The 14,308-nt window shown below is 40.1% G+C and overlaps 1 non-coding gene and 1 pseudogene across 1 annotated transcript; one reads left to right on the plus strand and one right to left on the minus strand.

Annotated features, from left to right (window-relative positions):
* Nucleotides 1–2,358: 2,358 nt before the first annotated feature.
* On the minus strand, nucleotides 2,359–2,465 carry LOC118671060. The gene has a single exon (XR_004972577.1). It is a non-coding gene; the product is annotated as a U6 spliceosomal RNA (small nuclear RNA).
* Nucleotides 2,466–7,808: 5,343 nt separating this feature from the next.
* LOC118670859 lies at nucleotides 7,809–9,213 on the plus strand (annotated as a pseudogene).
* Nucleotides 9,214–14,308: the final 5,095 nt, after the last annotated feature.

The raw sequence follows: 14,308 nt of genomic DNA on the forward strand, positions 1-14,308 counted from the left end.
TATGCTAAAAAATTGGAGACGTGAGCAAAATATGATTCTTTAGAACAGTGCCTCCCGGGGTTACAGAACCAGACCTAGCCAGTGTCTCTATTCCACTTCATGTTTGAAGGTTAGATACTGAGGACAAGGGTCTCCAATAAGTCAACTAAAACTAATTAACTGACATCAGTCTATATATATATATATATACATTCAGAGAGGAAAGGAGAGGCAGAGAGAGATAGAAACATCAATGATGAGAGAGAATCATTGACGGGCTGCCTTCTGTATGCCCCACACTGGGGATCTAGCCTGCAACCCTGGGCCTGTGCCCTGACTGGGAATCGAACCATAACCTCCTGGTTGATAGGTCGACCCTCAACCACTGAGCCACTCCAGCTGGGCTGACATCAGTCTTGATCCAGTAAAATGCACCATTTGGTAAAGCTAACTCAAAGTTTGTTTCGCCAACCTTTCAAATGCCCTTAGGCTAGAGAGAGTAGGGGACCCCATCCTGGACCTCTGTCCTCGGCGATTTTAACAAGGAGATAACAAGTGTGCAGAAGTTATAAGAGATTTAAATTTTGGCAGACACTGTTATAATATAGGGTGTCCCCCAAAAATGTACAGACATTTTAACAGCTGACAGCTCAATTTTGAAAATGAAATGTATTTTAATAAACACTGCCTTTATAATTATTCCAAGTGTATGTATACATTTTGAGGGGACACCTATATATCCCCTCCAATTTCATGGCACAAAATCCTGGTCAGAACTTTCTAAACTCCTTTCCATAGTTCTCAATAACTACCAACCCACCTAACATCTTCACAAACTCAGTGCCCACCACCTCTGCTGGCTGCAATAACTCCTTACAGCAAAAAGAGGATCCTTTCTTAAAAGGATCATTTTATTTCAGAACCCTTGTATATTTTAATCTATAAATATTATTTAAGTAATAAGTGTTTGGGAACACTGTACTGATAATAATTTAGCTTATGAAATTATTAGTGGCTGAGTTAACACAATTTCACAAATGACCAACTTATATTTTAGAAACAGTTTCCTGTCTTGGACTAATCTAGACAACTGTATCTTCAGGTACTAGTTTGAGTTTCATAAGCCAAATTTGCAGATATTTTATAGCAAGGTTTCACTTGAAGAAGAAGGTTAGCAAACACCCCGAAAAAAAATGTTAGACATTGGAATCACAAGGCCACTGAGAGAGGCAGAGTAAAATTAAGAAAGATGGGCAAGGAGAAAATATCTAAATACCTTTTGAATGAGATTTGAAAAGGAGATGGAGGAGCAATGAGGTGTAAAGGTAAGACAAAGGCAAACTTCCATATTTCCAGATAAACAAGCAGATATCATTCATACCCAGTGAGCTACGGGAGGCACAGAGGCCATCAAGCCTCACCAGGAGCAATGCTCCCACCTCACACGTTAATTATAAGAGGAAGTCTATTCCTTGTCTTCATACAGCTAGTTAGATTTCTAGTTTTCCATTTCACTGCTCTAAGGAATCATTTATGTTGGCTCAAGCCACCAGAGAATAATGGATATTCCTCCACTCCATAAACCAGCTGCCACATTCATGTGTTTCTACAAAGAGACTGGGCAGGGGAACATGTATGTAAGGTTGTGTCTATAACCAAAACTATCATTCACAATAACACTGATAGTACTATACTCCCATGTGTAAATCAAATCTATATATTTCTAAAGTGCTGGTCACCTTATTACTTAGGCAAATATTTATCAAGTCTCACTGTAAGTGAGTAAAAAGTTGCACCAAATACAAGAAAGAAATTCCAGCCCTGGCCGGTTTGGCTCAGTGGATAGAGCATCTGCCTGTGGACTGAAAGGTCCCGGATTCAATTCTAGTCAAGGACATGTACCTTGGTTGCGGACACATCCCCAGTAGGGGGTGTGCAGGAGGCAGCTGATCGAAGTTTCTCTCTCATCGATGTTTCTAGCTCTCCCTCTCCCTTTCTCTCTGTAAAAATTCAATAAAATATATTTTTTTTAAAAAAGAAATTCCAAGCTGCACTAGGACTAATCCCCATGTAACAACATTTTTTAATTTGTCTTTATTGTTGGAAGTATTACAGATGTCCCCTTTTTTCCCCCCATTGACCCCCTCCACCAAGCTGCCCCCAGACCATCACCACGCTATTATCTGGTTATGCATGAGTTATACATATATGTATATGAGTTCTTTGGTTAATCTCTCCCCACCCACCCACCTCCCACCTTCCCTCTGAGATTCGTCTCTGGATATTTTTGTTCATCAGTTTATTTTGTTCATCATTAGATTCCACACATGAGTGAGATAAAATATATATATATATATATATATATATATATATATATATATATATATGGAACATTTCACGAATTTGCATGTCATCCTTGCGCAGGGGCCATGCTAATTTTCTCTGTATTGTTCCAATTTTGGTATATGTGCTGCTGAAGCAAGCACTGTAAAAACAAATTTGACCTTCAGGTCTCCTAAGATACTGAAACGCAGAAATTGAACTGGAACGCGTGGTGTTCCTATGGTCAGGATGATTCCCGGGTCCTTGTTCAGGTGGGTTCAAAGAACGAAACCACTGACAAAAGGTGGTAGAGGAAAAGATGAAAATTATTGAGAAACAAGCACAGACTCCCACGTGGGGAGGGGGAGAGAGTCCCACTAAGTCCCTTCTTTCTAAGATTTATAAAGGCTGCAGCTCTTTGTGTCCTCATATCCTCTCTGATTGGTCACTATATCAGCTTCAGAGCTTAAACCCAGGTGAGGTTGCCCTCTTCTTCTCCCTTATTGTTTTTCTATTCCCTTTGGCCTTCCTCTTCCCTCTCTGAATGAGTGACTTCCTTTCCTTTATTCTGTGAATGTAGACCTTATTCTATGGAAATATATGTCTTCTGGCAGCTCCCTTAGTCTGTGAATGTAGACTTTCTGCAGCTCCCAGTTTTCAACCCTGTGGTTTTCACCATGGACTCCCTAATTCCTAAACCTGCCTATTTTACCCCTAAAAACTCCTTTCAATACTAGGAGAAATAATTATGTCCAGCTCCTCAGGACCCAGATATGATTAGAAAGCTAAATAAGATCGCTATGGCCCTTTCTACCAAAAATATCAACTTTTTACCATTTTATTATCAGAATCCCCATCAAAAAAAATTGTATCAATGTTCAGACTTAATCTTATAACGATTTAAAGTACTATCCCCCCCCCAAAAAAATAGGAAAAACAGAAGTAAAACAACTAGTTTTTCTAATGTTTAAAAAAAGTCAAGAAGAATACTGAAATTATGAATAACTTTATTTGACTAAAAAGTTTAATCACTGATTAAAGCTGAGCATATCAGGTTTAACCCAAAATACCAGGTACTCAATGACACCATCTTCTATTCAACTGAGTGGACCAGTCACACTTAAGAAGATGGAAAACCAAATTGAAACAGGAATTTTAGGGGTAAGATAGGACAGGTTTAGGAAATTTTAGAAATTTTGGAAATTAAGGGGACCATGGAGAAAAGCACAGGGCTGCAGAGCAGCAGAAGGTATATTTCCATAGAATGGGGGAGCTGGAAAGTTGTAACAGGTACATTTCCATAGAATGAGGAAGCTGGGAACAACAAAAGGTCTATATTTACAAAATAAAGGGAAGAAAGACCTTCATCCAGAAGGAGAAGAGAGCCCAAAGGGAATAGGAAAACAATAGGGAAAGGGGGGGTGGGAGATCCTCACATGTCCCATGTGAGATTCAACCTTTGAGCCCAGGAGTTACTAATATTCTAAGAGAACATTGACCAATCAGAGGAGATATCAAGGCACCAGGATCTGCAGCCTTTATAAGCCATAGGGAAAAGGAACTCAGTGGGACCCTTTTCCTCCTCCCCGCATGCGAGTCCATTCTGTGGGACTCTTTCCCTCTCCCCACATGGGAGTCTGTACTTGTTCTTCAATAAATCTCCACCTTTACTATACCATTTTCTGTCCATGGATTCATTCTTTGGTTCCAGTGGACAAAGAATCCAGGTTCCAGTCCAAAATTTCCATATCAAAAGTCACACAGTTTTGAATTAAACCCCACGTCCCATAAAATCAGCATCATAATAAAATAAATTGTTGGTTGCCGAAACCGGTTTGGCTCAGTGGATAGAGCGTCGGCCTGCGGACTGAGAGGTCCCAGGTTCGATTCCGGTCAAGGGCATGTGCCTGGGCTGTGGGCATATCCCCAGTGGGAGATGTGCAGGAGGCGGCTGATCAATGTTTCTCTCTCATCGATGTTTCTAACTCTCTATCTCTCTCCCTTCCTCTCTGTAAAAAATCAATAAAATATATAAAAATAAAAAATAAAAAATAAAAAAATAAAAAAAATAAATTGTTGGTTATTTTAGCTTCATCTTAATAAAGTTCAGATTCTTATGCTTGTGGCTATTTTATGTATATATTTGCTTGTCTTTTGTTGTTGTATAATGAGTGTAGCAAACTCAAGGATGGTGCTGGCTAGAAATTTTGCTCTGTAGCTGAGAACTTAGAGATCAGCCTAATCAAATTTACTTGGCAATAAAGCCAGAAGTCCAATTGTTGTGACCCTCTTACATACTCAGACTATGGTAATTTACGAAATAGGAAAAGAAAATTAATCTTAGGTAAAAGCATTTAACTCAGCTACTGTGGAACAAACCCAAGTTTTTCTATAAAATTATATGGATCTAGACTATTCTGTACCTGAATCAACATAGAGGGATCTGAATCTCTCTGAAAAAGGATTCTCTATGACTCATGGAAACTAATATACCCAGCAATGAGGAGAAATCGATATTGTTTTTGGTGGTGGGTGGAAATGAAAGATGGCACTTAACTTTTCTTTAATAAAATCCTTTGTAAACATAGGGTATTCACTTTTAAAAAGACCTAATACCGTCTTCTTATTGTTTTTCTTTCTTAATATAAAAAATAAAAACTTCGCTTTTTACCTCCTCTCTACTTCTTAAAGAAAGAAAGCTTCAAGATGGACACCATGAGAATAAACGCTGTACGGTAGCTGTGAAAAACAGCAGTCTAGCAGCCACTGGAGCAAACAGGATGAGACTGGAGCTCCCCTAAAAGCTCTGTTCCCAGAGAATTGTCACCATTTTATTTGGCTGGCAGCTCACTGAAAAGCTCCATTCCTAGGGCTTGTTTTTATTTGACATGACTTAGAACTCACTCTCTGCAAACAGACCTATCTACAGGGCATTTGTCAAAAACAATCAATGGCAATTGTTCAACACTGCTGCTGCCTGAGGCAAAATTACCAACTGGGGCTAATAAGAGGCTGACCAAAACTCTTAAAAGGAAAAACTATAGAATAGTATCTCCATACAGACTTTGAAAAGTTTTGAGACATCCCTGACAAGCAAGAAAGTCATGTGTATGAGCTGGGCTTTGTGTATGCCCAGAAAAGACCTGGTCATAATCTCATACCCCATGCTGACCATGAAGCTCTGCTCAAATATAAAGTGAATGATAAGGCAGACTTGTAAATAACCTGCCACAGCATTGAAAGTGTGCCCCAACACACACACACACACACACACACACACACACACACACACACACACACACATCCTTAGCAAACAATGGGAGCCTCATTGGTTCAAAGCATTTAAGAAAATCTCTCTCCAATTTTTAGCTGATCTCTAAGGTCACCAAATAGAGACTTCAGTGGCTACATACAAGTTCATAAACTTTATACAGACTATGTAATTAGTCCAGGAACATCACTAAACAAGTAAAAGGCAATGACAAAATCTCGGGGGGTGGGGGGGAGCAATGAGAAAGAAAGAGAGGGAAATGTGATTTCCAGAGTTGTTACATTATATTACGTGTTCAGATTTTTAAAAAACGCTATAAGAGAAGCAGCAGTCCTGTAGGTTTCTTGGTGGGAAAAAAAAAAAAAAAAAAAAAAAAAAAAAAAACCACTATAAGATATGCAAAGAAAGGAAAAGTGTAACTTATACACAGGAAAAAACATGAGTAATAGAAACTGTACCTAAGGAAGCCTAGATATTGAACTCACTAGGCAAAGACTTTAAGGTGGCTATCATAAATATATTCCAAGAGCTATAAGAAACCATGTATAATGAATAAAAGGATATTTTAAGTATAATATCTCACCAAATAGAGATCATCAATAAGACAAAGAAATTAGAAGGAAGAAGAAGGAGGGGGAGAAAAGAGGGAAGGGGAGGAGGAAGAAGAAAGATTAAGAAGAAAGGGAACCAAATATTCTAGAGTTTAAAAGTACAAAAATGGAAGTGAAAAATTCACTAGAAGGACTTAACAATAGATTTTAACTGGCAGAAAAAAAATCAACAAACTTGAAGACAAAGTGATTGAGATTATCCAACTGGACAAATAGAGAGAAAAAGAATAAAAATAAACAAGTCTCAGAGACGTATGAGATTCCATTCAAGCATACCAATATACCCATAATGTGAGTGCCAGAAGGAGAGGAGAGAAAGGTACAGAGAGAATGTTTGAAGATACAATGGCCAAAAACTTCCCAAAATGATAAAAAAAAAAAAAAAAAGTTAACCTGCATGTCTAAGAAGCTCAAGAAACTCTAAGTAGGAGAAACTTAAAGAGATACACACCTTAACATGTCATAGCCAAACAGTCAAAACACAAAGACTAAGAAATCTTGAAAACAACAAAAGCAAAGGAAATCACCATAGATGCCTACTTAAATTCTACCTTATCAATAATTACATTAAATGTAATGGACTAATGACTTCAATCAAAAGATAGAGATTGACAGAATAGATTTTAATTTTTTTAATTTATTGATTTTTAGAGAGAGAAAAGCAGCGGGGGAGGTCAATTTATTATCCCATTTAGTTGTGCATTTATTGGTTGATTCTTGTATGTGCCCTGCCTGGGGATGGAATCCACAACCTTGGCATATCGGGACAAGGCTCTAACCAACTGAGCTACCTGACCAGGGCCAGAATGGATTTTTTTAAATAAATAAATGTGTGTGTGTGTGTGTGTGTGTGTGTGTGTGTGTGTGTGTGTGTATTGATTTCAGAGAGAAAAATAGAAGGAAAGAGAGATAGAAACATCAATGATGAGAGAGAATCATCGATTGGCTGCCTCCTGCATGCCCCCCACTGAGGAACCTGGGACCCTTCAGTCCACAGGCTGACGCTCTATCCACTGAGCCAAACCAGCCACAGTCAGAGTGGGATTTTTTAATGATCCAATTATGTGTTTTCTACAAGAGACTCACTTTAGATCCAAAGACACAAATAAGTAAAAAATAAAAGGATGGAAAAAGATACACCATGTGAGCAGGTATCAAAAGAGAGCTGGAGTGACTATGTTAGTATCAGACAAAATAGACTTAAGACAAAAATTGTTACAAAAGAAAAATGGCATTTTATATTGATAAAAAAGTCAATCCAGCCCTAGGCAGTCAAGGGCACATGCCCACGTTGCAGGCTCAATCCCCAGTGGGGGCGTGCAGAAGGCAGCCGATCATCATTGATGTTTCTCTCTCTCTCTCTCTCTCTCTCTCTCTCTCTCTCTCTCTCTCTCTCTCTCTCTCTCTCCATCTCCCTTCCTCTCTGAAATCAATAAAAAAATATTTTTTTAAAAAAAAAGGTCAATCCAGTTGCCAATTTGATATTGCCACTAGATGCTTAGCTCCAAAATGAGCTCCTGATAATTTCCCCAAAACAACTTCTGAAGTTTTCCACATCTCATTTAAAGCAACTATATCCTTCCAATCACTCTAGGCAAAAATCTGAACTCCTGCAGTTAGCCACTCAAGGAAACACCATGAAAAATACTGATATCAAGAGACTACTGTATACCCATCTTTTATGCATATTCTCAATTATTCTAAGCATCTTCATTCCATCATTCTTCTTGGAGAACATCTCAATATTGGAAACTCACTAGACGTGGTTGTGCATCTGTTCTGTTTTTGTAACTGCCGTCAATCTAGTACTATATTTAGTGGTGAAACCAAATGCATCCACTAAAAGAAGTTCATTATCATACAAGGGAACCAGATTTTTGAAATGCTATTTCTACTTTCTTATGTCTTGTTTCGTCTTTCATGTAATTTTTGTTCTATATGGAGCACCATTAATAGAGCTGGTGTTGGAAATATTTTTATTTGCAGTGATATTGTCTACTTTTACTACTGTACCTTGTTTGTGTTTGTTAGGACCAAATGTCAAAGCATGGCTAAGAGTTTTCAGTAGGAACGGAGTTACATCTGTTTGGGGGAATAGTCTCCAGATCATCACAATTTCTAGTTTTCTAGGAACATGGCTTGGAGCCTTTACTATTCCACTCAATTGGGAAAGGCCATGGCAGGTGCGGCCGATCTCCTGCACACTTGGAGCTGAAAGGGCGAGTCATGCGGGGCCTGACCACGCTGCTGGCGGCCTCGGGCACCGACTCCCCAGCCCACGGTGGGAGCCCGGCACAGGCTGCCACCCGCCTGCCGCCCCCGGACCGGACCCAGCAGCAGCGGCGGCGGGGCGGGGCACATGCCCTCGCTCGAGGAGATGGAGGAGGAGGCGATCGCCAGCGCCCCCGGGAACGAGACGGAGGACGTGGACTTCCTGTCTGGGCTGGAACTGGTCGATCTGCTGGACCCTCAGCAACCGGACTGGCCCCTGGAGCCCGGGCTCAGCTCGCCCTTGGGGGGGCGAGGACTGTGCCCTTCATCTTGCCCTGGGTCCTCCATTTTTGGGGCGGCCACCATGTGCTCAGGAGAGTGCCTTCTTCCCGGAAGCCCAGGCCCCTGCTAGCCACGCCCAGGATTTCTTTAAACTAACCAATGACAATCAAGGGACGTGCACGCCAGAGAGATGACCACATCCTGTGTAACAAGACCCGACTCGCGCCTGGCCAATCGGCGGGGCCCACAGTCCCCTCCCCTGCCCTTACTATAAAACCCACAATCCCATCAGGCCTCGCTCTCTCTCGGCCACTGGAGCTTACCTTTGCATCGGTGAGTGTGGCAGGGGAGCCAAACCTAGGTTTGAAATGAATGACTCTTTGCTTTTGCATCGGACTCGCTGGCTCCCTGTGGGGGTTCTTGGGAATCTTGAAATCTGGGCACAACAGAGCAACCTTTGGCTATGTGACTGGCCTCATTATTTCACCACTCTGGATATACTGGAATAGAAAGCAACTTACATACAAGAACAATTAATTGGAACAAAGGAAGATTTTTTGTGTGTGCAGATTCCATAAAGACTGTGCAGAAATGTACATGGTCTAAGCCAGGCAGTCCCATTTACAGCACTGTTTTTTTATGTAGTTACATGATGTGATTGTAGCTTTTTAAACTATGAAACCCCTGAGAGATTATACCTTCTAGTTGAAATAAAGTATTTACAATAGAAAAAAAATCTTAACTCCTTCTTTCACCTCCTACCTCTGGTGCCTCAGCAAATTCTATCAGCATTATCTTCAAAATATATCAAGAAGTTAAGCACTTATCATCATCTTTACTATCAGCACCTTGATCCCAAGATCATCTCCTTTCTGGATTACTTCAGTAACCTCTTAATTAAGCTGCCCTCATTTTTTTTCGTTACCCCAGGATTTTAAGGGGCATAATTACTGAAAAACACACTGTAATTAGCATTGATAATTAGATAGAAATAAGAAAATACAGAAAAAATATAGAGCAAATTTGGCAAATAAATTTTAAAACCGTTCCAAATAAAGCTACAGATAACTTCCAATAATTATGTATCTCCAAGAAAACTTCAGTGTAATAAAGTTTGTTTTTATCCTAAAGGTTTGTTTTAACCTAAAGGTTATTTTATAACTGTGTTTTACAAGTATTTCACAACAAATAATTTTGTCCAACAAATATTCCCCCCTCATCCTTGTCCATTTAACAGCTGCCCTCCACAAGAAGTTGCCTCATTGGATGTTCCTGGTATTTGCATGCCAGAGAAGTGAAATGAGGCTGCTGAACTGCTGGAACCAAACTCTTTATATTTCCAGTGGTCTGATGGCAAGCAGCATTTTCCCTTTCATCACACTCCTATTCCTGCACCCATAATAGTTTTTAATTTTTTAAAATATTTTTAATTGATTTCAGAGAGGAAGGGAATCAACAAAAATACATTTAAAAATAAATAGATAACTTATAAATTATTTATTAAGTATATACACACATTCATTCAGAAAAAGACATTGGGAGAGGGTGTTGTCTGCATGATACTAATGTGCAGTGCAGTGCACCCTATTCAGCAGGTCACGTGATGCAGCCCTTCAACGCAAACACTTGGTCCCGCGGGCTTAGGTCCAATTCCGGTCCCTGTGTGCATGAGCTGTGCAACTAAAGTAAGATACCAAAACTCCAAGCTTCAGCTCTACCCACTGTAAAAAATGAAGGGCAAGAGCAATACTTACTTCATGTGGCATTTGTAAAAATTAAATGCAATCAATGAATCTTTGACACTAAGTGCTGTGCCTGGCACAAAGTGAAATAAGTAATACTTAGTATTATTTTCATGTAGCAGGGAGAAAAACAACAGCAATAAGAAAAAGTAGTCATCACCCCTGAATGGAGGAAAATAAAATTCTAACTGTACTCCTTCACTAACAAGCTGTGTGTGGGAAAAACTCTGCCTGAGAATTTGATGTTTTCCACCCAAAGTCAGTTTTTACCAGTTCTTTGTACCATGTATCCTAAGGGCCAGGAAATTCCCTTTTTGTACAGGATAACCCAATTATGGCTGCCCAGGAGGGCTGGAAACTTGAAAAAGAGAGGTGATGAGCTCTCAAACTATGAAGAAAAACCAGTAATATTTAAAGAGTTTAGGGCCCTTAAGTGGACTATGGCCAATAAAAGCTGGCCCTGTGATGTGAAGGAGTTAATTGCTATGTCTGATGTTGAATTTGAAGTTGTTTCTTGTTCTGAGCTATTAGCCCATTTATCCTTAAAACTTTCCTAACAGTGTGGTGTTCATAGTACCTTATCAGTGGTGATTTCGGCAATAAAGGACTAAGGATTGGGTCACAAGTAGAGTACTGTGGAATGAGGAAAGGGCAGGGGCCAAAGAAGAGAAGATTGGTCAGAGGAAAATGAAACTGAAGAGCAAGTCTGGATTAGAGCCAGAAAGTCAGGAGACAATGTAAGTGCTACCAGGAATCCTTGAAAATATCGGGAAGAGCCCTGGGCCTCCAACATTTAATGTGATGAAAGCGTTAGTTGCTCTGTTTACTAGAATAAATGTTAAAAAGATATCAAAACCGGTGGACTTGGGGCTACTCTGGCTACATTTATTAATTCACATATCTAATATTAAAATTTTACATAATTTTACCCTTATATATTTGGACCAATCCAAAGTTAGGAAGCTAAAATTAAGTGATATTCTATTCAAAATATGTAAAAAATAGTGACTTTTTAAATCAAAGTTCTTAGGTTTAAATGCCAAAACATAAATCATAACTAAAACCCATCTTAAACGTGTCATATAACATATTGAAAGCAACAATGACACAGGAATCAGCCTAAGTAAATGCAGATTCTAGACTTGCTTCTACTATGTGAGCAGGAAAACTCACTCTTAAGTCCTCCATGTTTCATGAGCTTGGTCTCAGTTTGAGCTAAGGGACCCTTCTCTGTTAGACTAGATATCTACAATCTTCATGCCTTCACCTCACCATTCATTCATAAGTGGGCTTCCTCCATTCCTGGTGCTATCTGTTCCTCTGGCCTTCTTGGGTTTTGAGGACCCACTAAAGTCCCCAGTTTACTTTTCTGGACTTCAGGATACCTGAAGCATTGGACTCGATTCATTCATTCCTTCCCTCTGCCCCTTCTTATTGCCTTTGATCAGACTTTCTTCTCCATCCACCAACTCTGCCACTGCTCCTATTCATACCCAAGAAGGCCCCAGTCCAGCCTCTAAGACAATGGTTCTCAACCGTCCTAATGCTGTGACCCTTTAATACAGTTCCTCATGTTGTGGTGACCCCCAATTTCATTGTTACAAATTGAACATAATTAAAGCATAGTGATTAATCACAAAAACAATATGTAATTATATATGTGTTTTCCGATGGTCTTAGGCGACCCCTGTGAAAGGGTCGTTCGACCCCCAAAGGGGTCATGACCCACAGGTTGAGAATTGTGCTCTAAGAAGTAGTAGAGATTTGGGCAATAATAACACCCACTGCTTGGTGCCCATGATAATAAAATGACACTATCTCTACAAAAGCTCTGTATAAAAATAAGGCATTAGAACATGACTTTGTATATAGTCACAGAAAGATGTCTATGTGATGGTATTAAACTCTGCCCAGCTTGGATTTCTTAATCAATGTTATGCTAATCTATATACTGTGCTTCCAGCAGCTATTTCCCTTGTGAAAACAGTGGGATTTGCACCAAATGAGCAGGCAAAAACAATGCTTTTTTTTTTTACAAGTCTATCTGCCTGTAGAAGCAAATAGGTGCCACTGTAAGAACAGCACACTTAAAAATGTTACTACTAGTATGGAGTACTACAGATGTTTAAGATATGAAAAACCGACTCACACAGTTGAGGATCAACTCCCAAAGTGCATCTATGAGTTAGTCTCAAATTCCTTCCATAATACACAGCAATATGTAGACTTGACTCCACACAGCTTCCATGGGAGCACATTCGAATTCTCTCCCTGGAATCCCATTGGCCCTCCTTCCACAGGCTGTAGTCTCCTCCTAAGGGGAAGGCAGGGCAATTCAAAGGCCTGGATGGATGACTTTGCCTCAGCTACCTTTGTCATCACAAGGTTGCACTGACCTATGCAGCATTCACTTCCCTGCCCTTTCTTTTTCTAACCTCCACTTCACCTTTTTTTGTAATTATTCTCAACTAAGCTGTTAGTACCTTAGCCCAGGACATAAGTTCTGTTAGATAGTTCCAGGCGCCAACTACTCTGGCTGTAACTGAACAAAGTTGATGTACTGAGACACTGCAAATAAGAAACAGTTCTGCCAATCATTAAAAGTTAAAATCATTATTTTAAATGACAGGAGATTTAGTATTAAATTTATTACTGGAATAAAAGTCAACATAGCAATTACAGAGGGAAATTGCAAGCACTATGTTAAGTCTATTCTCTGAACTCGAGGTAGCCAGTTTCTTTAACGCTGTCTTTCATAGCCAAACGTGATCCTGTCCGTCACTTGCAGTCACTTACCGGCTCAGTCACAAAAGCTCCCTGTCATCTCTGGCTAGGAGTCCGACAGCTTCCAGAGCATCAGTTCTGTCACTAACACTTATTTCTTTTCAACCTACGTAAGATTATATTAATTGAACCAGGCTAGAGACATTCTTATTCTGTTAAGATCAACGTTGAGGCCAGACCTGTCCACACTTGGTGTTTTTCTGCAGGGTCCATTGTGAGGGCTCTGCCTCCAGATGCCTCTCAGTTGCCTTTAGTCAGTGACTCAGTTTGTGGTGGCCACGCTCAAGATCACAGAAATGTTTCCCTCAGTTGACACCCCATTAACTTTGGAGGTGAATTACCTTAGAGGTGTGCTTCTGCTAAATTATAACTGGCACATTCAGGTCAATTATCCCCCCCTCTATCCATCCCGGCTTATTTCTCTCTCAGGCAATAAGAATAGCCACCTGCCTCTCAGAACACCTACTTCTCAGAGAACGCCTCAGACAGGTGACCGCCCAGGTGACTGCTTGGGCTGCCGAGGGGGGAGGAGCATTCTAAGCCATCTCTGCAAAGAAGCCCACACTCTTTGCTTTGCTTTCATGCATTTCTCACAGACATCATAAAAACTCAGACAACACTGAAAGTGTCTCATGGTTATTTTTCACACACAGGATACTATAGGGCTTTTTGTTGATTTATGAAGAAATGGCACTATCATGTATGTGTGAGTATTTGCGGTCTGCTTTTGCTAACATGACTACAAGAGAAAAGTAAAAGGGAATAAAATACCGGTGGCCAGTACAGCCACTGCTTTCCCACGCTCTTCCCTACTGTTTTTCTTCTTCTGCCTCCCAGAGCCCAACCCACTCACACCCTCAGAAGTTCTCACTAGGCTGGTGTATTAGTCATACTGACGGTAAGCCACTTACCATAGAGACTCCCAAACACAGTAATATAGAAAACTAGTGGCCCGGTGCAAGAATTCATGCACATGGAAAGGAAATTAATTAGAAGAAATATTTTAATATCACTATTCACCCTTTCTCTATAATAGAAGTGTCAACCAAATTCACAATTAACAATGACAGATCAAAACACACATGTGCGATTGACACCAGCAAGAG

The sequence above is a fragment of the Myotis myotis genome, unplaced genomic scaffold (genome assembly GCF_014108235.1).
Source record: "Myotis myotis isolate mMyoMyo1 unplaced genomic scaffold, mMyoMyo1.p scaffold_m19_p_16, whole genome shotgun sequence".
Lineage (NCBI taxonomy): Eukaryota > Metazoa > Chordata > Mammalia > Chiroptera > Vespertilionidae > Myotis > Myotis myotis.